We start from the raw sequence: 23,748 nt of genomic DNA, 5'->3' as shown, positions 1-23,748 counted from the left end.
CCCCTGCCAAAGCAGGCTCCCTACAGCAAGCTGCACAGGTGGGTCTTGAATATTTCCAGAGAATGAAACTCCACCACCTCCCTGGGCAGTCTGTTCCAGTGCTCCATCACCCTCACTGTGAAGAAGTTCTTATGCACATTTGTGTGGAACTTCCTATGGTTCAGTTTGTGGCCATTTCCCCTTGTCCTGTCACCACGCACTGCTGAAAGGAGTCTGGCCTCATCCCTTTGCCTCCCATTCCTTAGCTGTTTATAGACATTGATCAGATCCTCTCTCAGTCTTCTTTTCCACAGGCTGAACAGACCCACGTCACTCAGCCTTTCCTCATAAAGAGAGGTGCTCCAGGCCCTTGATCATCTTCGTGGCCCTCTGCTGGACTCTTTCCAGGAGATCCCTGTCTTTTTTGTACTGGGAAGCTCAGAACTGGACACAATGCTCCAAGTGAGGCCTCACCAGGGCAGAGTAGAGGGGAATGATCACCTCCATTTAATGCACCCCAAAATACCATTGGCCTTCTTGGCCACCAGGGCACACTGCTGGCTCATGACCAACCTGTTGTCCACCAGGACATCCAGTTCCCTCTCTGCAGAGCTCCTCTCCAGCAGGTCATCCCCCAACCTGTACATCAAGGGCACTAACAACACCTAATGCCTTGACCAGTCTCACCCGGAGCCTTTCCCCACCCTGCCCCTGAGCCCAGACAACCCATTTCAGCTTGGCCTGGGGTTGCCAGTCTTTGCCTGACCCATGCTGTAGGTGTGATTGTTTCCTGCCCTGTTTCCCAGATGGTTCTGAGATCTGTGCCACAGGTAGCTTGTCTCCAGCCCTACCTCCTGGATGGAGTCCTCAGACCCATGTTATAGTTCTGTCTCCAGCCCTGTTACTGACCTTTTCTGCCTTAATTCATGATAGAACCCTCTAGACGGACACTGACCCTGGCTTATCCCCTTGCCCTTTTGGGGCCATTAATCAATCTCTGTTACTCTCTGAGTCTACTTGCTATAGTTGGCTCCTGGAGGATGATGCCTGTTGTTGAGAGCATAGCCAATGCTGGGGTTACCCTTGGTGCCCAGCTCCCCATTCCCAAGTAAGCAGTTAGCTCTTCTGGTATCCTAACATCCTCCACTGGAATTGGAGGTGACACAAGCTCTCCTGAATTTTAATATAAGCTTTTTGAAACTCTCTGCAGGTAAGCTCTGCTCATTCTGGTACCTTCTGAGTATGAAGGTTTCTTGCAGGTTGGGGCAGCTGGGCCATTCTCATCCTAGTCAGAAAAAGAAGGCACAGAAACCTTTCGCTTACTCTCTAGCTGGCAAATGCTATACTTTTTCTATGGTTCAACCTTTTGCTTTGCCATCTCACCTTGAAGCTTTGCTGCTAGAAGGCAAAACGCTCTCCAAAATTCTCCCTGAGAGCTCCTGACCACACTGATAAAGAAGGTGTATTGGGCTGGCTGTGCACAATGCCTGCCTGTTTGCCAGTTTTCCTGCTCACTGGGCATAACACCATGGGTCAATGTATAACTTGGGGTAATGGTTTCAGATGACACCAAGAACCACAAAGAAATATCCCACATGAAACTCTGTGCATGCAGTGTGGTTTTGGAGGGAAAGGGAAAGGGGAAATCTTGAGGTGAAAATCCAACCTGCTCAGTTACAGCTACCTTGATCCCAAATAAATTCAGATTCTTGGAGGTTTAGAAGTATAGACTAACTAGTTTTCCTCTTTGCATGCCTCTCCCCCTTTCCAGGCTGATCTGCAAGAGCAGAGAGAGTATGAGAAATGTTCACTAGGATAGTCCCAAATTGTTCTGATCTAAAAGAGGATATTGTGACTTTCAAAGAGACCACGCTCCCTTGTGACATGGAGCCCTTGTGGGCAGCAGAGAGTTTTGACCATTCTTGGAAAAAGACAGAACTGGGTAGAAATGGGCTCAGAAATTTACCATAAAAATTAAGCTTTGGGGATTTTGTTCTAATAGCTACACATATCCAAACTTGCTGCTGCTTGACTGCTTCTGTCTCACTCTGTCTCCCTTCCTTATGCCCCTTCCACTTGCCCTGCATCTCTGCCTTCTCATTCATCAATCACTGCTCCTCATCTAATCAAAGCCTCTGGCACGGCTGCGGGCCACATGGCACCAACCCCACTGGGCCAGCGCCAATAAAGCCTGGGATCTTGCCAGTTTGCATTGGCTGCAGCCGTGTATTTAAGTTTCTTTCACATTTTTGTGATGATACATCATATGGATTTTATTTTATTTTTCTTTCTCTCCATCTCTGGAACAATAATTTAGGTCCAGTCGTCGTGGATCTTCTTGGCTCACTGATTTAGTCCTGTAGGTCTATTTCACTGGACCCCACTGCTCACTGGATTCTGAGCTTTTGAGGAAAAAATAAAAAGGGCTTTATAAAGCTCCTAGCAAGGTGACCCTCCTGTCCCGTCCAAGGTGTAGGCAAATGCCATCAAAAGGCAAACAAAGGGAAAATAACTTTGACTTCAAATAGTCCTTGAAGCCAGTTCTTACAGCACCTCATTAGTATATGCCAGTGTAAGGTGACCCTGTCATTCTGCTTTGCTTTGTGTTAGCAGCAAGTTTGGTGATGCTTCCTTGCTCTTGTGATCTGACATAGATCTTGTGATATTTATTGCCTTATAAATTTTGGTGGTCACATGAGAATCTGAGCTACCCATTTCTATGCTGTTTCTAGGCCTCATGGTCAGAGGGATATCTTTAGAGCCGTCTACAGTAAGCCTGAAGACAAGGATATCAGAAGACAAACAGACCTCCAGGTAGGCCAAGGTTTCTTTGTTTACCTGTTTTCCTGTACTTTTCAAAGCAAACTGCTTAAGTCACTCTAATCCAATGTCATGACTTGGGGAAGCTTGAATTAGGACTTTCTAAGCATGTGAGATTAGTTACATTCTATTTATGTTACAGCTCTGTTTTGCTCTCCTTGCTTATACTTCCTCCTCAGGCTTGCTCTCTATCCTGACATTAGGCTGCAAGTGTTTTTTCCTCAGGCATAGTGAGTACAGAAGTTGGATAGGAGACTGGAAAGCAGATGGAGCACTGACCATGTTTTCTCACCCAAGGTTTTCTAGGGAAAGGACAGCTCCACAATGAGGTTATGGACGGCTTTGGAAAGTACAACACAAGTTCTGCTGAAGTCAATGTTGGGTTTTCCCCACCCCACAATTTCTAGCTCTCCCAAGCATGGAAATTGGGAAACAATGGAAAAAATGAGGCAGCCTGCCCTTTCAGAAGACATTTTGTAATGTCACTCTGCTTGCCTGCCCACAGCCTGCAGGTGATGTTGATCGTGTTTACAGGAAATGCCACGAGTAATTTGCAAAGTGAAAGCAGCTTACACTGGGTGAGGGCCTGTCTGATGGGACAGAGCCATGCTATGCTGCTGGGCTCATGGGCTGGAGAGGAGCAGCCTGGGGAGGAGGTGTATTGGAAGGACAATACTGGTATATTGGAAGGACAGCTTGAGGCCAATGTGACTCTGTCAAAAGGCCTTGCTTAGCATTGCCACCTTGCTGGAGGAAGCAAATTCTAGGCCCTTTTTCATCTTATCGTTTTTGCCCTTACCCTGTTGTATGTTGACTCCAGGATGCAGCACAGCCTCAGCCCAACAGAACATACCAGTTATCTTCTGAAGGACTTGAAGCACCTCTATCTGTCCCTACAAATTCCCTCCCTCAGTGTAACACTCCAATATTTGCACTCCCCAGCTGCTATCTGGAAAGCAGAAGAGCCACAGTGCAGAAAAGGCTTGTGCATCCTTTGCAGACTCCTACAGCTCCTGGAGACAGCATGTGGCTGCTTAGCTTCTCAGGTAGTCCTGCTCATGGCTCAGTGCAATTCCTGAGTGTGCTGGGAGATCTCCCTTCCCATGTTTCCTTGAAGTTCTCCACTTCTCATTCAGAGTGCAAATCTGGGTTATATCGTGTAATTTCTTCCCAGTAAATGCTGGTCTCTCCACTCACTCTTTGCATCACACCACTGTCTGGTGTGGTTCCCAGGCTGGTTGTCACTTTTTCCCAGCCTCTGCAAGGCTGACAGTGCCGGTGAAATTGCACAAGGCACAAATCAGGAGACGGGAGCTGAAGCCCAAAGGTGTGCCTCATAGCAGGATTCATCTGGGGAGCTCCTTCCTCATCTGCAGGTAATCCTGATTAAATAGTGCAGCACCTTTCCTTTCCCTTTTGCATGCTCCATCCCCTCTGTGACCAGTTCCACGGGATATTGACAGAGACTAGCACTTGCCTCTATAGGAACCATCTTCCAACCACCTCCATGTCCTTTTTCCTGTTCCTCAGCACAGATGTTATTTTAGTCTGATTCCAAGACACTGAGCTGTGCCTCCCGTGAGCCAACACATTGTAGTTTACTCCTATGCTCTCCTGTGCTGTTGTTCCCAGCCTGTTATCATTTCACATCAGCGTTCACTCCAACTTTCAGCTCCTTCTCATTACTGTGGTATGTGCACATTATTAGTACTTACAGACCCAGAACAAGACCGGGTCTCTGTGCCAGGATCTGTAAGGAATGATCCTGCTAGGGAGCAAACACAGCCGAGTTCAACGAACACGGCAAGCAGAGAGTGTACCTGGTGTTCAGAGGCAAGGAGGCAGCCTGCTTTTGTGTGGCAATGGGCATTCCTGGCATTTCTCCCTGATCCTTGCAGAAAGAAAAGACAAAGTACATTCTGCACCTGTCCCAGCAGAACACTCGATTCAGTGTTCCCTCTTCCCAGGGTGTAGCAACCTGCCAGGGACATGGAGGCATATACAGGGGGGTGTAGAGACATGGAGGAATGTGGAGGAAGATGGAAGGCTGTGAAGTAATACTGAGGGAGATGGTGGGACCTGGAGAGTTGTGGGGGAGGAGCATGGGGTGTTATGGAGGAACATGGAAGAATGTGTGGCAATGTGGAGAGACATGGAGGGACATAGAGGAGTGTAGGTTCTTGGGCAGGTGGGGAGAAGCTTCCTGTGAGCCTGCAGCTGGATGAAGAACCTCAGATTGATCTGGGAAGAAGGAGGTTGCCCAAGACCAATTTCATGAGCTGCTTGCTGGGCTCGGAGCACAGAGAAGCCAGCTAGAGCTGTTTTGGCCACAGACTTAGCGTGTTTGTGCCTTGCCCATTATCAGGAGGAAACTTGCCTTGTGAGCATTGTACTTGGCTGACAGGATTGGTATCTGCCCCATCACTCTTTCCAGCACAGCTTCTTTACCCAAACATTGTTTTCAATAAAAGTGTTGAAAATGAATACACAACAGACAACAGTGAAATGTCTATAGCCAAACTGCCCAGAAGGCTGTCTAAATCCACACTCGGCTGTGGATGACTACCTGGTGCACCATAACTACCAGAATTAGTTCTAAAAGCCATTTGCTTAGCTGCTGCTGCTTTGTAGGGCCATCTTAGTAACAAGAAAAAATATCCTGGAATTAATGCAGTGTTCTTATAGAATGTGAGCGAATCTGTGTTCCATTTTCTATGGTTATTTAAACCATAATCCCTCTTTGACTTGGCCTAATAGCTATGGCGTGTGTGACGAGCCAAATGTCGCAGAATTGCTTCTTATTACCTTGCTTGGTACACAAGGAATAGGTATGAACTTTGTCTCTCTTATGTATCCCTTTGCCTTCATTTAAAAAATTACAGAGTCTGCTAGGCTGTGCTTACACTTACATGAAAGACTTATGTGGTGATGTGTGCATTATTTCCCCAGCCAAAAAATACGTTGACCCCTAATTTTGGGTTAATCCCTGCATCTTTTCTTCAGGTCTCAGCTACAGGTATAACTATCTTGACCTTCTGGGGCCTTCCCATTTTGCTTAGTTGAGAGTTTCCTTCTGGCTGGAAGTATGTCCTCCAGTTCTTCAGCTGCTCTGTCCACACTCTTTCCATTGAGTACCTGCTCTTACCAAGCCCAAAGATTTGAAATGCCTTTCATCCTTATTACTTTTTTTTTTTGCCTGGTTCCTTTTTAAAGTATCTTCTTCCAGATTGCTACTATCTGTTTGTCTAATATTTATACTCCTACCCTGATCACGGTCATAGAACTGTGACGCGTTTATCTTCTGGTGTCTTTAGATTTCTTAGGATGCATCTCAGTGGGTGGGTGAGAGCAGACCCAAATTCATTGCATGCACACCGTGTCGCTCAGGTGCAAGGTACTTCTAGCCCAGAAGCTGTGTGACTCTGCAGGCAGCACTGTGCCAACATGGGGCAAAGCCTGCAGTTTGTCGATGGATACAAACAAACCTGTGAGTCCTGTACCAAGCCTACATCTTGGCCTGCCTTCATTGGCTCACTTCATTTGGTACAGCTGGGCTCTCAGTGAACCAGAAAGTGTGGGGTTTTCCAGGGCTGAAGTGTGTGTGAATGTGTATTTGTGGAGGGGAGGGAAATGTATATTTTTTTTAATCTGAAAACCTAGCTCACCTGCGCATCATAATAGGGATTTTGGAATTGAGACTATTGTGATGGTTGTGGGCTAGAGTCGGTAGAGCAGTGCCGCACTACTGACACACTTGCAGGCTACCTCCACACTTTGTTGCTCGGAAGACAGACATTCTCTTCTCCCTTTAGCTAAGCCTGCCTGAACTGGAGGGCTTTTGCATTTCTGTAAAGGAAGGAGCTTAATTCTTCTTTATGACCTGCTTCAAGCAAAGCTACAGCAACCAAATGGGCCGTGCTGTGAGAAACCCAACGTCATGCTCGTGTTAGTCAAACATCCCCCTCTGGTGCTGGAGAGTTCAGTTAAAGAGCAAACAATGGTAAACACCAGCAGCTGAAAGCAGTTGTTCTTTTGCTTTCTTCATGGCAACTGCCCAGCAGACTGATGGGGATCAAAAATCACCTTAGCACCTGGAGGTCTGTGGGGAAGCCAAGAGATGTTGAAACCTCCCACCACCTCCAACATCAAAGGCTGCAGCAGGTTTCTTTCCAGGTGCTTTTTCACAGCCAGCCTCAGTGAAAGCACTCATTCAAAAGGCAGTAACTTGGGAACATTAGGTGTAGCTTCTGGTGGCCGAACTGGTTAACATTACCCTTCAATGTCACCAGAATCACACTCTAAAAGGGGAAATTCAAGGAGGAAAACAAAAAGAGTCCTACCTAGGGGATTGGCTGCTTTACAGGGACTGGTAATGAGATCATACTGCCACGATTCAAGGTCACAAATTTGACTTCCGATAAGGTGTAGCAACAGCCTCAATCTGTAATGGTGGCTGTTCAGTGGCCTGTGTGAAATTAATGGATGGTCTCTTGCAGCCTTTTAATTTAACAAGGTAATTGCTATAAGTTTTGTAAAAAATATCACCAAATGAAACTACTAAAATGAGCTGACGCATGATAATGAGTAACGAGATTTACTGAAGTCTTTTGTACTGATGCACTGAATGATGATGTATTCACACCACTTTGCTGCTCTTTGTTGGAGCTTTAGGGCAGAGATGTTAACAAAGGATGTTCTCTATATTTGCAACATAACAAAATAAAAGATTTTTTTTTCCAGTAGGGCATGACTACTATCACATGTGACTCTAACTTTAAATGTGCCATAAAGTAGCAGCACTGTCCAGAAGCTGGACCTCTTCTATCTGACAGCTTACTGAGAACACCCTGTCTGAAAAGATGCAGGCTGCTTTATGCTCTGTACCTTTGTCCAGGGAGAATTCAGAGTTCCTGGTGCAGTCCTGTCGTGCTCTGCTTGCCTCCTTTAGAGTTCACTGTATTAAAGATGAAGGTATTGGTAACATTCAATTTGGGCTTTCATATATATATTTTACCTATTGTAAAATACTTTCGGTACTGCTGTACTGCAGCAGCCTATTCATTTATGTGCTTTTAGGCATCTTTGGGTAACAGAAATTACACATATCAGCAACAGTGGAAAAACAGACCAAAAACAAACCTGTCAAATCTCTCATTTCTGTAAAAGCAGGGTGAAAAAAAGAGACTGAAAATGATGCCCTCTGCTTTCTGGTGTTCTTATGTGTTCATCAACAAGGTGCCCCAAATCCATTCGTAACTACGGCTATAACCTCTTTTAACAAAGGTATCTCCTGGGTACTGGTGAGAGACTTGTAGGATGTGTTTATTGTTATTAAATCTCTGATTAGTTAATTTTGGTTCTGGCAAATACTCCTATGATTTGCTCTTGGCGAACAAAAAAGCCACTCTACTTTGTTGCTGTAGGTGCAGTCCTGACACCTCATTCTGTGTATACAGCAGAGATTTTGCATACCGGAGAATCTGCAGTCCAAAAATACTGCTAGGGAGCAGAAGACACACTGGTAGGTGACGAAAACTGAGTTCACTGACTGCATTTTGCAAAATGCAATAGGTTATTTCTGTTTATTGCCTGGGATTGTACAAGAAGATCAGAATTCAAGCTTGGACATTCTTGGATATTTTCCCCATGAGATTTGTGTCTGTACAGACAATGTTATAATATGCTTTCTTCTTCCTGGAAAAGGGATGATATCCCCTTGGCACCACAAGTGATCACTTAAATGGAACAATAACATTAAGCAAGTGTCTGTAGTTCTCCTTCAGGGTGCTTTAGCATCTGGAAACAAGAGAAGGAGTGGTAAGCATTATATGGGCAAGCAATTAGGAGGATAGAAATGTGCTTGGGGGAGAGAAGCATACTTCGAAAACAGAGTTATTTCATAAAAAGCGTCAAAAATGTACCTTTAAGTGAGCAGTTTGGGAGGATGTTCTGTGGACTACTTATGGTGTGACTACTGAATTTGAGGGATTTGCCCCTTTCTCTGTGGTGTGAGCCACTGTCTGAAAGAGGACTTTGATCTGGCTCAGGGTCTGCCCAAACAGGGAGTGCCTCAGTCAGTGACTGTCTCAGTGAATGACATTTTTGTGCTCAGTGCTTTCTCCCAGTCTTGGAAGAAAATGAATAACAAGCACAGCCACCTCTTTGGCATCTCAGTGTGAAACGAGTTAGGGGACCATTTTCAGCTGAGGCTAACGGGAAAGGTCCAGCAGGAACAAGATGGCTTGTATAGCAGCTCCTGGATCCAGACGCCATCCAGCTCACAAATAGTTCTCTGCAAGTCTTCTACTAACATTAACAATTTGTCCCTTGCACTGGTGGATCTGTTGGCCCTGGATCCTGTTGGGATCTGTGAGCCCTGGATCCGTGGTGGTCAGGTGGAATTACTGAGCCCCAGTCCACTTCACACAGTGCCATCACTTGCAGAATTATGGGCTTTAACTCAGCTCTGTGGATTCATTCTGAGCTACCTCTCCACTGGCCTTTCTGGCTCCTGCAAAACTCAGATTTTCATCCATGCAAAGCTCACAGTGGCTGCTCACTGTGGGGTCCACTTTCCATGGTAGTGCTCTCCTTCAGACAAAAGTATGGAAGGTTGGAACCTCCAGTAAGGAGCAGAGAAGGGCTGGAACACAGATCATTCTGCAATTGAAGAAGGCAATTGCTGTTACGATGTCAAAACAAGCTGCTAAAATATGGAAGTCAAGCAACTTTGTCAAATTACAGTTTGAGATGATAGTTCCAATTAGATGTTTTTTTCCTTGATGGTTCATTTTTCTTTCTGCCTTTCATGTTTTTATTACTTTTTTTTAAAACATAAACTGTTTTGAAAGTTAAAACTTTAAGAGGCAGAACAGGTAGAGAAATTATAAATAACATAGGAGTGATGCTCTAATGCCTATTCCTAATGTTAAGAACCTGTGATGTAAAAAGTCTCAGAAGTCACAGTTCAAGCACTCTTTGCATGTCTAGCTTATCCTCTAGTGCTTTTGTTTTTCAGGATTTTGTTTGTATGTACTCAAATATACACGCTGTTTTGTGCATCCAGAAGAGTTAACTTCCTCCCTTTTCTTTCACCTTGAATGGATGCTATGGTTTTAAGAGCAACACTTAAGACAGGTGGGCTGACAAAACATAGCAAAATCCTGGGTGTATGCAGCATTGGCAGTTAGGCTGGTGTTTCCGTGTCCCTGCTGAGGATGGAAAATGTTTTGCCGTCACTCTTCCTACATACACAGTCCTAAAGTGTTCAGAGGGGCTAAATTTCTACTGAAATGATCTTCAAGTGTTGTGTTGTCATGATAGAGAGAAGATGAACTCAGTTCTCATAGACCATAATACAATATGGAGCTTGTAGCAGAGCTTCAGTAGGATATTTTTAACAGTCTGATATTGGGAAAGACTTTTTTCCTAAGTGGTCAGCTACTGCAAACAAAATGGCCGCCTTCTTCTTTTGTCAGGATTAATTTCTGCAATCCATACTGTAGATTTCCCCGTGCTTGTCTGCTAACTATGTAGAAACTGCTAAGCAATCATGCATAATTCATTACTCTTAATCAAAATGTAAATTTATTGTCAGCCTTTTGGGGTAATTAAAGCACTGTTGTGGGAATAGGTTTATGTTCTGTATCTTTTGCAAAAATAAACAAATAATGTTTTATGTTCTATTTGAAGAGATGCAGTTGATCACCAAGTGGGACACAACCGAACTTCCAGAGAAGGTCCATCAGTTAGCATGTATCTAATACTCAACAGGGTGTGTATCTACTTTGCTATAAAGTGAGCTGCCTTCTTCTCTGTGGAATTAGATGCTTGCATTTCGGTTTTTGGCATAGATGGAAAGTATTATTTATAGGTATATTTCTACACTCCCCCCCAAAATCCAGACTATCTTATTGGCCTCCAGCTGTTCCTCAGAAGCCTTCAGAGCTACATTTGATGTATTGCAGTGCCTACTGTAAACACTCCATTTACCAGAGCATCTTGCAGGTTAGATTAGGCTTCATAACTTAGAGACCTTGAAGCTCCCCATGCATGAAGTCCCATGAAATGAAGGACTAAGTGTACGAAAAAAAAACAATCTTCCACAAGGATGGGGTAGTGGGAGGGTGCACAGTGTGAGACTTAGTAGTAATTGTTAGCATTTCCCCTTGAAGATTTGCAGAATATAGTGAAGGCGATCTTGAGGTTGTGGATGAAGTGTGGATATCAGGAAACATTTCTTCTCAGAAAGAGTGGTGAGTCAGTGGCACAGGATGCCCAGGGAGTGATGGAGTCATTGTCCCTGGAGGTGTTCAAGAAAAGGGTGGATGTCACACTGAGTGGCATGGTCTAAAGCAGTTACAGGCATGCGTTGATAGTTTGACTAGACGAACTTAGAAGTCTTTCCAACCTTAATGATTCTATGATTCTGTGATTCTATGAAGTACAAAGAGCTCATGAAAGAAAACTGTCGTGGGGCCATGCATGGGTAGAGAGAGGGAGAGTTTTCCCAGCTCCCCCTCACAAAGAGCTGTGGGTTTGGGATTGTTTCACCACCTCTCTTCTGCTTATTTCTTCTTTCTAACAAAAACATGACCTCTCTGTCTCTGTCTGCATCCTGTCTCTCTGTCTCTGCCTCCCGTGGACAGGCAGACAGAAGGTCATTTCAGCTTTGGGGGAGGTTTGGTACTGAACAGAAGCCTCTCAGACAGGGAAGGGAGGTGCTTTGTTGTGCCATCCCCCAAAGTCATGTTATTCTCACATCAAGGCTACCTGCGGCTCTCTTCAAGGTCTGGCATTCGTTACCTGCCTTCTGCCATAATCTTATGGCTTCAGAAATATGCACGGAATTTCACGACCCACCCCTCTGGCCTAATCAGCACTCTCAGCCCCAGTCCTACTACCCAGGTCCAAGTGGGCCTCACTGGGCAACCCAGGTAGGTGCTGGAGTAGCCCAGTGGCTCTGTCACTGTAGGTAGCACAGAGTGAAACTGATAATTATCTACAGCACATGTACAAGCTGTGAGGCTTGTGGTGTTGGGGTTCATGTGTGTCGAGTTAGCCAGCACATCTTAATCAGATTTTCTTTTTTAAATGAAGATTCAAAGTGCTCTTATCTCCCTATCCCTTCCCCTCCTTTGAACTTGTGCTCTGCTGACGTCTCCGCAGATACAGCCTTCCCTCTGCCAGGCCACACCAGGCACCAGCCGCAGCTCCAACTCAGCAAGGCAAAATGGTGGGTGCTGCTGGGTGTGCTGGGACAGGCCAGGCACGGCTCTGGAACAAGGAGTTCATCATCTGCCTCTGTGATGTTGGAACATATTTTACCAGTGGCACTGGGGGAGATGGAAAAAAGACAGACAAAGCCCTTGGAAGAGGCTCTGATGAGTTCAATAACGGCCCGGCTGTCCTGGCCTTCCCTGAGCACCAGCCATTTCCCCATGGGTGCAGGGAGTCTCCAGAAAGCAAACCCTAGAACTCATCAGCTCTGCTTGCAAAATTCAGAGTGTTTGTCCTAACCACAAACACTTCACCAGCACCCCACCCGCCACAGAACACAATAGCTCATTCCCTCCATGCCTCTCCAAGCTTTTCACAGATATTAGTCAACATTTTCATGTTATTATTACAGCTTTACTTTATTACTCTCCATTTTTTAATAAAAATGCTCATGCTGCTTTGGTCCAATTCTTTATTTATGACCCAGTCTGATTTAATAGCCACATGTAAGACTGCATTGAGGGAGAAAATGGATGCATTTGATTTGTTTCAGAATCATTTCTGAATCATTTTTCCAGCAGGCTTAATGGCCTGCATCCTCCTGGGGAGGCTTAGGTACTGGCTAGTGAGTGCTGGCCTTGCTGTGGCATGGCCCATGATAACAAGCTCTCCCTCTGCAGCATGCTGTGCTTCCCCCCTGCCTCTCGTTTCATGTCTGCAGGCATCTGTTGCCTGTGATAGCCAGGCGCTATCGGTGGGTCAGGTCCTGCCCGCTGCCTTCACGAGCCCTTCATGTGTCTGGGGAGAGGCCTGGGCAGAGCCCAGGTGCCTGAGGGACGGGAGCTGAGCACACGCAATGGCTTCACGGTATTATCTCACAGCCACGCCAGAATAATCTCTTAGGTGGATTATTTCCAAAGCCACAATGAGAGCATGCCATTTCCAGAGTCTCAGACAAAATGCTCACAGAGGCGTTTCTCGTTTTGTTTGCCCACTGATGAAGGTTAGGTAAAGGCCATGTGTTACTCAGCCTCCTTTATAAAGACCCTCCATGCGTGCCTGTAAGGGCAGAAGGAGGGGCTTGCTCTTGGGGCCCTGAAGATCGTTAAGAGCCTGGCTGTGATTCATAGGGCTTCTGAACCCTCTGAGCAGTGTCAAGGGAGGAGGCAGCCAGCTGACAACTGCTGGGTCAATCCCAGACAGTTTGCCAGGGAAGCCTATCAAGCCCCAGTAATTGGGTTTGATTTAAATCTTTCTCCTCATCACCCCTTCTGGATTGAGTCATCTCCACCAAAGGCAAGAGGGGCTGTCTCAGGAGCAGCACAGCCATGCTTGTACGGATTAGCAACTCACCATCACTTTGGTATCTTATTATCTCCATCTCAATTTTGCTGCTCCATTGGAGTTGCAAGATGACAATAATCAAGGAAGCAGTGGCTTTTGAGATCACCTATTTGCCCCCAGCTACTGATGGATAATGTGTAAAGCTCTTTCCCCAGAACTGCCGTGGCTGCACTGGGGTATGTGACACTGCAGAAAGAGAGTATATGAATCCTGACCCTTTGGGATTGCACATACCAACGAGGCCATTTTGCAGAGTATTTTTTCTTCATCTTGCTCCCTGTTTCTCACACTGAAAAAATGCAGCTCTTTACCTGAGGCTACAAGCTCGTACAGGCTTCTCGTGACTAAGCAGCATACTGGTTTGCAATACAATGCTTTGTGTGTGGAGCAAGGACGCGAGTGCATGGGGGAGCTGGCAGAATAACCTAGCCCTCATCTGATCTTTCAGTGTGTCTCATTGTTTTGTTGAGACAGAAAATGTCAGCTTGCTGTTGCCTTGCTCTTGGCCTCAGAGGATCAGGGTGAGTGGGAAAGGTTATCGCAGCAAAGTGAAATGAATCTCAATGACGGGCAGCAAAAGCTAGCTTGCTAAGTTAATAAGCACTTCCTTTGGTACCACTCGAGGAAGAGAGGTCTCATGGCATCAGAGGGAGAGAAATGGGATCTAAACTGCACTGGGCTTTTGGGGGGGGCAGGTAAAAAGGGAGGCTTTCTTTGCAACATATGGGAGAAGCAGAGGAAGGGTGTTTTCTCCTGGACTTGGTGCTTGCCCTGCAAGTGTGAGGGAGGTTGCTATAAGCAATGCATGTGATCTTGCAGAATAAGAAGGATCACTGAACGGGTGACGCAGGAAAAGGAGGATTACACTGCATGTGATGGCAGAAGGAGGATGGAGCATTCTTGCAGGCAGCGTAAGGATGGGGATTACTACGGGATTTTCTTGGGGATCTAGGTATAATGAAGAAACTTTACCCTCTACCTTACACTTGGGACCTCTGAAAGGGCAAGTGAAGGGTCATCAGGAGCCATCTCATGTATATTCAAGTATTTTGAAGTACTTGCTGCTTCCCTAGTTGACCTAAGCAAATACTATGCAAGAGAGTATGATTTTTGGGGCCGTACCTCACAAAGGTCACATCTCCAGTGGCAGGAGAGGGTGAGGTGGGAAGCTCATTATAACCGTGACAATGGCTTCTTCAATTTAATAGCAATAACAAAACTCTGTCTGGGAGGGGAAGGCTGTAAAGTTTGACTGCGAGTTAATCTTTAGAAGTAGCAGCCTCTGTGATTAGTCCAGCAAAAATGGTCAAATTTTGGCTGAGTTATGAAGTTTTGAAAATGAATAATTGCTGTTGTTTATATTACACCCACGCACAAACCATAAATGTTTAGCTCTTTGACCTTAGCCATGACCACAGAGATCTGCAGTAGATGCTGTTCACGTTCTCCCTGTTACACTGCACTGCTCCATTCCAGCTGCCTCAGCAAGGCTGCTCCAGGCAAGGGAGGGATGCATGGCAAGTGATACCAACAGCAGGGACAGGGACCAGCTCAGCTCAAGAGAGGGGAAAGCAAAGATGGCAAGGGACCAGGCTGCAGAAAACATGGGAAAATCAAGGCCCACAGAACAGAAAAGGACAAAGAGAAGAAATGAAAGGATAATTGCAGCTGGAGAGTCGATGCCAACACAGAGGTAAGAGCAGCCTTTGTATTGTACATACAGGGTGTTTGCTATCTGCACATCGTTTCATAAAGGACATAGCACAATGCATGCGATGACAGTTGTACTGGCAGAGCAAGAGACGGAAAATTAGCAAACAGTGAAGCAGAATTACAGATGGACAGTCAAATACCAGGAGGAAAAGAATGGGCAAAGAAAGCTGGGAGAAAAGAAGAATGGCTTCAATTAAAATAAAAGGGCTGTAAAAGAAAAAAAAAAAGTTACATTCTTCATAAGGGCAAGGCTTATTTCCCCAGCACTCTCCCTTGTCCCAGTTACAATTCTCCTTTCACCTCCTGCCCGGGCTTCTTCCCTCCCTGCACCCCTCTCCAGGCTTCACTGAAGCCCCTTATTGTGCCATCCTGCCACTCCCACCCTGTCTCCCCATCCAGTGTCCCCTCCTTCTGTGTTCACCCTTCCTTCCTTTGTCCCCCAGCTCCTCCATCAGGAGGAAGAAGATGGCAGTCACCCATGCTGCCTCTGGCCCTTTCCACCCCACAGCAGCATGCTAAGCTGAGCTTAAACCCACGCTAAACTCATGCAAGGGACTGGCAAAGTAATAGCCCTCTTCTACTCCCAGGGCAGTGGGTGCTCGTGGCAGGGACACAGCTGACTGCAGGTCCTCTCCTCTGGTGGCACAGGGCATGCAGGGGCAGGAGGGGATCTCCACAGCAGCAAAGCATGAGGTGCCAGCTGCACAGATGACAGCAGGATTATCCCTCTGCTTGCCAGCAAGGATGAAACCTGACCACTGACTACTGGTGCAGCGTACGAGCTGATAGTTTTAAATATATTTATAAGCTGAAAGTAAAAGTACTGTCCCAGTGTCAATTCAGGATGACCACGTCTAGGCTGCACCTTGATACCCTGGGAATGTCAACTTTGGTATCCAGGGAATGTCAAAAAGAGGGTTTTCAGAAAACAACAAGGGAATAAATGAGCTGTTCTTCCCTTCTTCATTAGTTCTGAGGAGAACCAAGTGCAGGCCCACGCCATGGCTGCCCTCATCACAGTGGGGCCTCCACAGCAGGAGCAACTTCCTGAGGACTGCCTGGCCCTGTAATAGATTTCACAGTGAGCCCTCCACTCATACCCATGCTAACTGGTGTAATGCCAGTGGGGTATTACGCATTGGGGATTCACTAATAGCACAGACAAGTAGGCTGATCTACCTATGACAAAGCAACTTTCATTTGCAGCCCTGGATAAAGTGTGGGCCTTAGTCAATGTGCATGAGGGCCTGCATGAGAGAGTGTTTTCCTTCATTTCTACCAGCAGAGCAGAAGCAAAATAATTCCAGCTTGGAGAAGTAAAGGCTCAGGGAGTTCTTGTCAATATATACAAATACCTGAAGGGAGAGTGCAAAGAGAATGGAGCCAGGATCTTTTTGGTGGAGTCCAGTGACAAGATGAGGCATTGGGCACAAACTGACACACAGTAGATTGTCTGAACATCAGAAAACACTTCTTTACTGTGAATGTGACCATATAATGAAAATGGTTGTCCAGAGAGATTTGTGGAGTCCCCTCCTTGGAGATTTTCGAAAGCTGCCTGGACATGGTCCTGGGCAGCCTGCTCTGGGTGTCCCTGCTTGAGAAAGTGATCACCAAAAGACTCTTCTCACCTCAGCCATTCTGTGTTTCTGTGATTCTTTGGGTGCTGGCACAGTGAACAACAAGGGAAAAGTCTGTAGAGGGAACTGGGCAGCATGGGAAGGCCTCTCTATGGGCTGTGTAGAAAGCTGGAGGAAGGATGTATAGGAGAAAAGAAAGGACAAAAAACAACAACAAAAAATAGTAGGCTTCCTGTAGAAAGCAGGAGGGGAAGGAACTTAACATGATAAATTTTGACTCAGGGTCCTAGCTTCTCCCTGTGCTGATGGAGAACAAGAGGGAAGTCCAAGCCCCAAGTGACTTTCCTTTGTTCGTGCTAAAAAGGAAGCTTCCGCCCTTCAGGCAGAACACCTGGTGTCAAACACCAAATCCCACAAGCCCTACTCAGACAAATTTCAGGTAATGGCTATGATAGCACTTCTGTATGCACTCCAGCATTTGACCAGAGATGGTAGATAAATAGGTAATTCTGCCAGCAGTGAGAAATGTATGCAATTTGTTGTGGGAATTTGGGATTGTAACCACAGTGGCTGCAACAGAAACTCTGAGCTATCTCTGCTTAATTAGAAACATAGCTGGGTTTTGTCAAGGCAGGTAGATTCTCTGATGTCTGCTAATGGACTAAATTGCTTCTGTTTAGACTGCTCTTTTGGCCACTGACAGCTTGAAGTAAGAACCAGATTGGGCCCTGACATAAGCAAATATTATCTCCCAGTTACTCATTCATGGGATAGATATGTTCCAAGCTGCCACATACTGCACACGTATTTCCCATTACAGCTTTCCCATTGACCACATTTATGTAGATGTTGGTCTGATCTTGTGTCTTTGTCTAATCCTACAGCCTGAAGATGTTCACACAGCTCTGGGAAAATCGAGGTGCTCAGCCAGGCTAAAGGTCTTCGCTCCTCCTGTCCAAGCATAAGCACTGGCACCTTCAGAAGAGCATATGCATTTTACTGAAGAGAGAAAACCACAAAGAACATGGCAGGTGCTGGCGTTTGCCAGATTTGCCCTACAAAGTACTCAGGGCCAGGATCTTTCCTTTTCCTGGCTGCCTGTCAGATTGCTTTTCTTCTGTATCACTGCTGCCTTCAGTGTGCTCCATGCCTGCCGGCCCTGCAGCTCTTCTGTCTCCAGCTGGCCCAAGCAAAAAGGAAGAAAATGAGAGAATTCCAAAACTTTCTTCCTCTGGTCTGAGAGGAGCTGACAAAAGTCAGCTGCAGAGCCAGGAGCTCTGCGCTTCACTTGAGCTGTCTTACTTCCTTTAGCTACTGTGTTGAGTGATGTTATTAGACTAGTTGCTCCCAAAAGCATTGCTTTTAGGCCTAACTCCAGAATGTCTACGAAATAAAGGCAGCTTACGATCCAGGCACAATTCCTAAGGTTTCTAACCCCATCAGAGTGGTTGAATCATGAGAGCAAGAGGCAGAAACCATCTGGAACAAATCCTTCAGCCTCCAGTACGCAGTGTTTCGGTGTTTTGATATTCCCCTGTGACCTGGAAGCCTGTCCAGAGCTACTTCACCTACCCAAATCACAGATGTCCATACGGGTGGGGAAGCCGTGCCTTTCTAGCACAGCTGAACTGCCCTGCTGCATGGGAAGAGCTTCTAGAAAAGGTGCAGAATGCATCCATTGACAAGGATTTTCGGTCCAAGGTCTTCACAGAATGTTCTCTTCACCTTCTGCAGGGGGTTGTGCACAGAAGTGCAGAGAAATCGTCTGGTCTTCAGTTGCTGTCTAGGAAAGCTGGAAAGGCTCAGTCTAAACTGTGTCTAGGGGAAAACCATGCTAACAGCCACTCAGTGAGGCTGAATGTCCTTGGCAGCTATTAATTATTATCAGTCCCTTACTTCAACAAAGTGTGTGAGAGGCTTTCAAATGCAGCATTCCACAATCCCTGTGCAAGCTATTATTGATTTGGGAAAAAAAAAAAAAAAAAAAGAGAGTGATAAGTTTGTGTTTGGAGTAGGCTGGAAGGACGTGAATAAAACCATGAAGTCAGGAAAGAATGTGCTTGTTTTGAAGGACACGTTACCTCTCGCTTGTTGGGTTTAACTATTCCTTGACGTCAAGGTCCCTTTCCTACTTTTGGGAGGCAAATGATGGATGGGGAGAAAGCTTACTTTTGATGTATTTCATTGAGGAAAGTAGAATTAGCAGTTACTGCATGCAGGCAAAGACATCTAACATTAATTTATTTGTGTATTTAGATTCAATCCTTTTATAAAAATTTTCTGAGAGACCTTGACCAACTCAGTCCCCGTATATTTTTCTGTTGTTTCCCTGGATTCTCTGTGATGGGAAGGAAACATGCTGCAGCTGTACAGAAATGCACGAGGCAGCTGGATCTCTAATAGGAGAAAAAACAGGGATCTTAATGGCTGGTGTACTGGCCTTGATCTTTGGCACTGTGGTATGTCTTGCAGTTTCCTGGCATGGTAGAAAATTGGACCTCCCCACTCGCACAATAGCAGAGTCCAAGCTTGTGATTTGCCTTTAATTTGCAGCTTGCGTCCCGCTCTCCCCTTTTTCTTGCCCTCCTCCTTTGTATTCTTCGTTCACACTGTAATCAGAGGAGGGTTAACAAAATGCCACTGTGATTCAGGTTTCAATAACTGCCACCATCTGTGCTGAATCAGAGAAGATGCAGCAGGGAGAAATGGCTCAAAAGGAGGAGACTTTCCCTTTAGAGATGTTAAGCACAAGGGATTCACACAGCCTCCTTGAGGCAGCCAAATGCTGTACATTTAGGGGGCAAACTCCCTGTGTAACTGACGGACAGAAGCAGCTACCTTCAGATCTCATTCAAAGCTGCTGTGTGTGATAGTCAAGGTTGCAAAGTATGAAACCTGTTCTGCCTCCCTGTCACTGGTATGGTCCTTCACAAGCACATCACATGAAGACAACATCTATGCTAACAGATCGACTACTACCAACAGTTGTCCCTAGGCACTGGTTCCTACTGGTACATCACTACTGCTGGTACATCCACGCTATCAGGGTGGGTCCTGGTGTGCTTTTGGCACAGATGCACTGGGATTCTCCTCCAGAATTCTCCTGGGCAGTTTGATTGTTGGTGGGAGCCAGTGGCCACCTGCACTGAACACTTCGCAGCACCATGACAAGTTGCAAGATGCTGCTCCCTTCCAGCTTGCTGAGGAGGGGTCTCAGCAAAATGTCATGTCCCAGCATAGACATAGCCAATTTCTGTGGGTTTTTCCTTTGCTTTATTCCTCCTTGTTGCCAGAAGAGCCCTGTACATGCCCAGCAGATGGCACTCCACCATGGTTTTACACGGAAAAGCCCCTCATGAATGACCTGGCCCATCTCTGGGGGAGCTGGGAAATAGGTAAGGGCTGTCCTGCTCACCCAGTGCTGCTGTTGTGCCTGAAGAATGCCATCCCGTGCCCACCCATGAGTTTTTGAGGTGATTTGATAAAATGACATTCATATGCATATGCATAGACACACACAAACGTATACGTGTATATCATAGGTGCAAACCCCCTAGGACATGAAGGACCGAAGAGAGCAGAGGATGTTCAGTGTTTCAGAGGGTCTGAGGGTGGCTGTGTGCTTGCAGTATGATGTTGCTATCAGGCTCCAGGTGAGATCAAGGCTTTGTCATACCAGGCTACGTGCACAGCCTGTGTAAGGGGCAGATTTTAGTCCATACTGACATGGGAGGACAGTACTTCCCTGTGCATCCATCAAGAGGAGCTTCTCCACCTGCAGTCACACAGGTCATTCTGCCACACCAGCTTTGCCTCAGCACCCATTGCTTTAGCTGCAGAGCCATCCCCTTCTTTATCTTCTCCTTATTTTATGAATCAATTCTCTCTGAGACTAAAAGCATGGCTCAGCACATTTCCTCGTCAGTAGAGTCCAGAGGTAAGTCCTTCATCTGCTAGTCTTCCTGAGACCACCTTTGCAGAGCATGGTGAAAATGTTAGAAAATGTTAAAAAATAAAGGCAAGCCTGCCAAATCTACTCCAATGACTAGCAAGCCTTGTTTTCACAAGTTTAGTCAGTTTTCTTCTGAGCTAATTCCCTCAGATAGCTCTCCCATTTGTTGCTTCTGCTGGCTGATCACCCAGCTCTATGCCCTTGCAAGCATCTGTCACTGCAAAGTCACTGCCTCCCCTGGTGCTAGATTAAGCCCAAAGCTTGGCTGTTCTCAGCTCCTGTGGATGGCTGAGCCCCTTGGTGAGCTGGGTTATTACTTTTTTTTGGTTGCAAGCAAGATTTGGGCTTGAAAAACAGAAAGTTAGTGCTTGGCACCAGCAAGAAACTCATGCTGCTGGCTTCAGTGTCTGCATTCAGGCACCTTGCATGAAACGGGAATGATGGAGGGGAAGGCAACCCCGCCCTACAGGACTGCTGAGCCAACAGCTGTAGCTTCCTACCAAACATTTTACCTACGTGGCTTTAGATTTCAACTGTTTCTCCCCTCTGACATTTCAAAAATGTTCAGAAATTTGTGCTGTGGTTTTGAAATGGTTGCCTCCACAATCCAGATTTCTCTCTCAAGGATTCAAGATGACCAGAAATAAATCTTTCTTAAATCTGTTCCATGCAACTGTATGCTTTTCACTTTCAAATGCAGTTTTGGGTAGTTTCATTCACAAAGAGCAACTATTGTGTTATTGGTATCTTTTGTCTGGTAGTATGAATGACGCTGCTCACTTTTGGCAAACAAGATGGCAAGTACCTGAGCTTGAGCTTTGGATCTGTGTCAGAGGAGAAATTACAGAATCCTAGAATTATTAAGGTTGGAAATTACAGATAAGATCACCTAGTTCAACCGTCAGCCTGTCCCCACCATGCCCACTAACCATGGCCCTCAGTGTCACATCCCCTCACCACAGCCTCCTTTCAGGTGGTTGTAGAGAGCAATAACGTCTCCCTTGAGCCTCCTGAACAATCTGAACAGACTGAACAATCCCAACTCCTTCAGCCACTCCCTGCAAGACTTGTGCTCCAGACCCTCCACCAGCTATTCGTATCTAATTGCATCAGTAAAAGCAGGCCTTGCACTACCGAATATGGAGCTTACCAGTTTGTTGTTGCTGCAGCTTAGGTCAGATCTGTGCACAAAACTCATGCAGGTGGATACATGGGAAGCAGAGCACCTTCCCATCGGGCTTCACAGCACTATGACCCTCAGTGCTGCTGTAGCTGTGAGCTTGCCACCTCCTCTGCAAGCACGTCATCACCCTCCCCATGACAATCAGGTTGTGGCCTCCGGTGCTCCCTGGGCTCTCTGTCACAGACTCCATCTCAGTTACATCATGACTTCACCAGAAGTAAATGGTTTTAACTGAAATTGTCCATGCTGGGTTGAGGGTTTCAGTAAAAACATCTCCAATGTTTTCAAGTTTGAGATGAAGAGGAAAAGCATCCTTCTTCTCCATCCTCTCCTGGCTTAGTGTTCTCTCCACGTTGGGCAGAGTTGAGCTTCCTCATGGAGCTGGAGCCTGGAATTTGGAAGTGTCCTCAGTGCCGGGGATGTGCCTCTTACTTTCTGCTTAAAAGCACATACCTGGTCAACACCTTAGAGCCCTGCAGTCCACATGCACCCCATCTACATGCCAGCTGGGTCTCTGGTGTCTCTCTATTTCTGTATTTGCTAAACATGCTCCACTGCACCACTCCTTAAAGGTCCCTAAAATGCCTCACATGGGCTTTCCCACCTAGAGCATCTGAGCTTGCCTCAGTCCAAGTTTCAGTAGGATTTTCCCAACCAAATCTTGGGCAAGGAGAGTCTGCTAGTGCCCAGGCACTGAGAAGGAAAATAGTAAGCATCTGTGCTGGGAAGAGAAAGGCTGAGAAATAGTGGGGCTGGAAGAGAAGGTTGCAAGAAGCAGGAAAGTGGGCACAGGTGCTATGGCAAAAGACAAAATCTGTGGGGCACAGCACTATAAAATCATAACGCAATAATCTAAATAGACGGAATGTGAAAGAGGGGTAAGGAGAGAAGGGAAACAGTAAGATAGGCATGGCTTGTACACAGCCAAGATGTCTTATCCAGGCAGGAGGCTGAAATGAGTGCCCATGGTTTTTTTCCCTATAGAGCATGAAGGAAAAGAAGCTAGTTCTGTAATTGTAATTCAACTGACCCGAAGTTACCAAAACCTGAAAAAAAAAAAAAAAGAAAGAAAAGGAAAGAAGGGAAATTGTGTGTATACAATTTTTTGTTCTTGCCATTTCAAGCAGCTGACAAAAACCTAATGAAAAAGCTGTACTTCTATTCCAGGCTCAAATGCCAATGCAGGGGATTGCTATGATAAGCAGTTCTCAACTGAACTGAAAGTGAGGACACAATAGCAAAGACAAAGCAATAAAATGTGCAGGTTTTAGTTAAGCATTTCATTCCTGCAGTCCCTCTCACCTGTTCTCTTTCAACTCCCCAGTTTAAATTTTACCTGGAGGACTGTGCATACACGCAAGTGACAAATAGACAAACCTAGCCTAGTTTTGCATCAGAATCTGCTATCCCCAGGCTCCTTTGCTCTGGAGTCCTCCACTATCACCCTCCATTGTGTGCCACATAAACCCTTTGTCTTTGCAGACCCCTCGGCTCAGCATCCTCATGGGGGATCACAAAGCAGGTGTCCCCATTTCCAGCACAGCTGGCTGCACAGGCAGGGAGCAGCATGGCTGCAGAAAGCGATAAGCCGTTCGGCAGCACAGTGTTTATCTCCCTGCCAGGCAAGAACGGTTTCTCCTTGACCTGGGGCATGCCAGGCAGGCTGCAGTCAGAGCAGGGGACCACTATCTCAGGCAGCAGCTCATGCGGCAGCCAATCAAGCATCCTCTTCACCCAGACGATGTCAGTTGAAGTGATGACAATGAGGTGGCATTCACTCCTCGGGTCAGGTGGTGGGGTGATGCAACCTTGTGTCCCTGGTGTGAGGCTGGGGGGTTCAGGCTGCCTAAGCAGGGAGGGAGCAATGTTGGGCTGCTGGAGGAAAATGGAGGGAGTCATTGTGTAGCCCCTTCCCTTCCCTTCCCTTCCCTTCCCTTCCCTTCCCTTCCCTTCCCTTC

General features: G+C 46.3%; 2 long non-coding RNA genes across 2 annotated transcripts; one reads left to right on the top strand and one right to left on the bottom strand.

Annotated features, from left to right (window-relative positions):
• On the top strand, nt 415–17,672 carry LOC110403518. Its single transcript, XR_002441696.1, has 4 exons — nt 415–2,793; nt 8,223–10,573; nt 14,182–15,055; nt 17,540–17,672. It is a non-coding gene; the product is annotated as an uncharacterized LOC110403518 (long non-coding RNA).
• Nucleotides 8,461–22,782, bottom strand: LOC110403520. Its single transcript, XR_002441700.1, has 3 exons — nt 21,758–22,782; nt 8,721–20,627; nt 8,461–8,595 (listed from the first exon to the last, which is right to left on the bottom strand). It is a non-coding gene; the product is annotated as an uncharacterized LOC110403520 (long non-coding RNA).

The sequence above is a fragment of the Numida meleagris genome, chromosome 1, assembly GCF_002078875.1.
Source record: "Numida meleagris isolate 19003 breed g44 Domestic line chromosome 1, NumMel1.0, whole genome shotgun sequence".
Lineage (NCBI taxonomy): Eukaryota > Metazoa > Chordata > Aves > Galliformes > Numididae > Numida > Numida meleagris.
The sequence above is the reverse complement of the archived record's forward strand: the minus strand, read 5'-3'. Positions and strand labels throughout refer to the sequence as shown.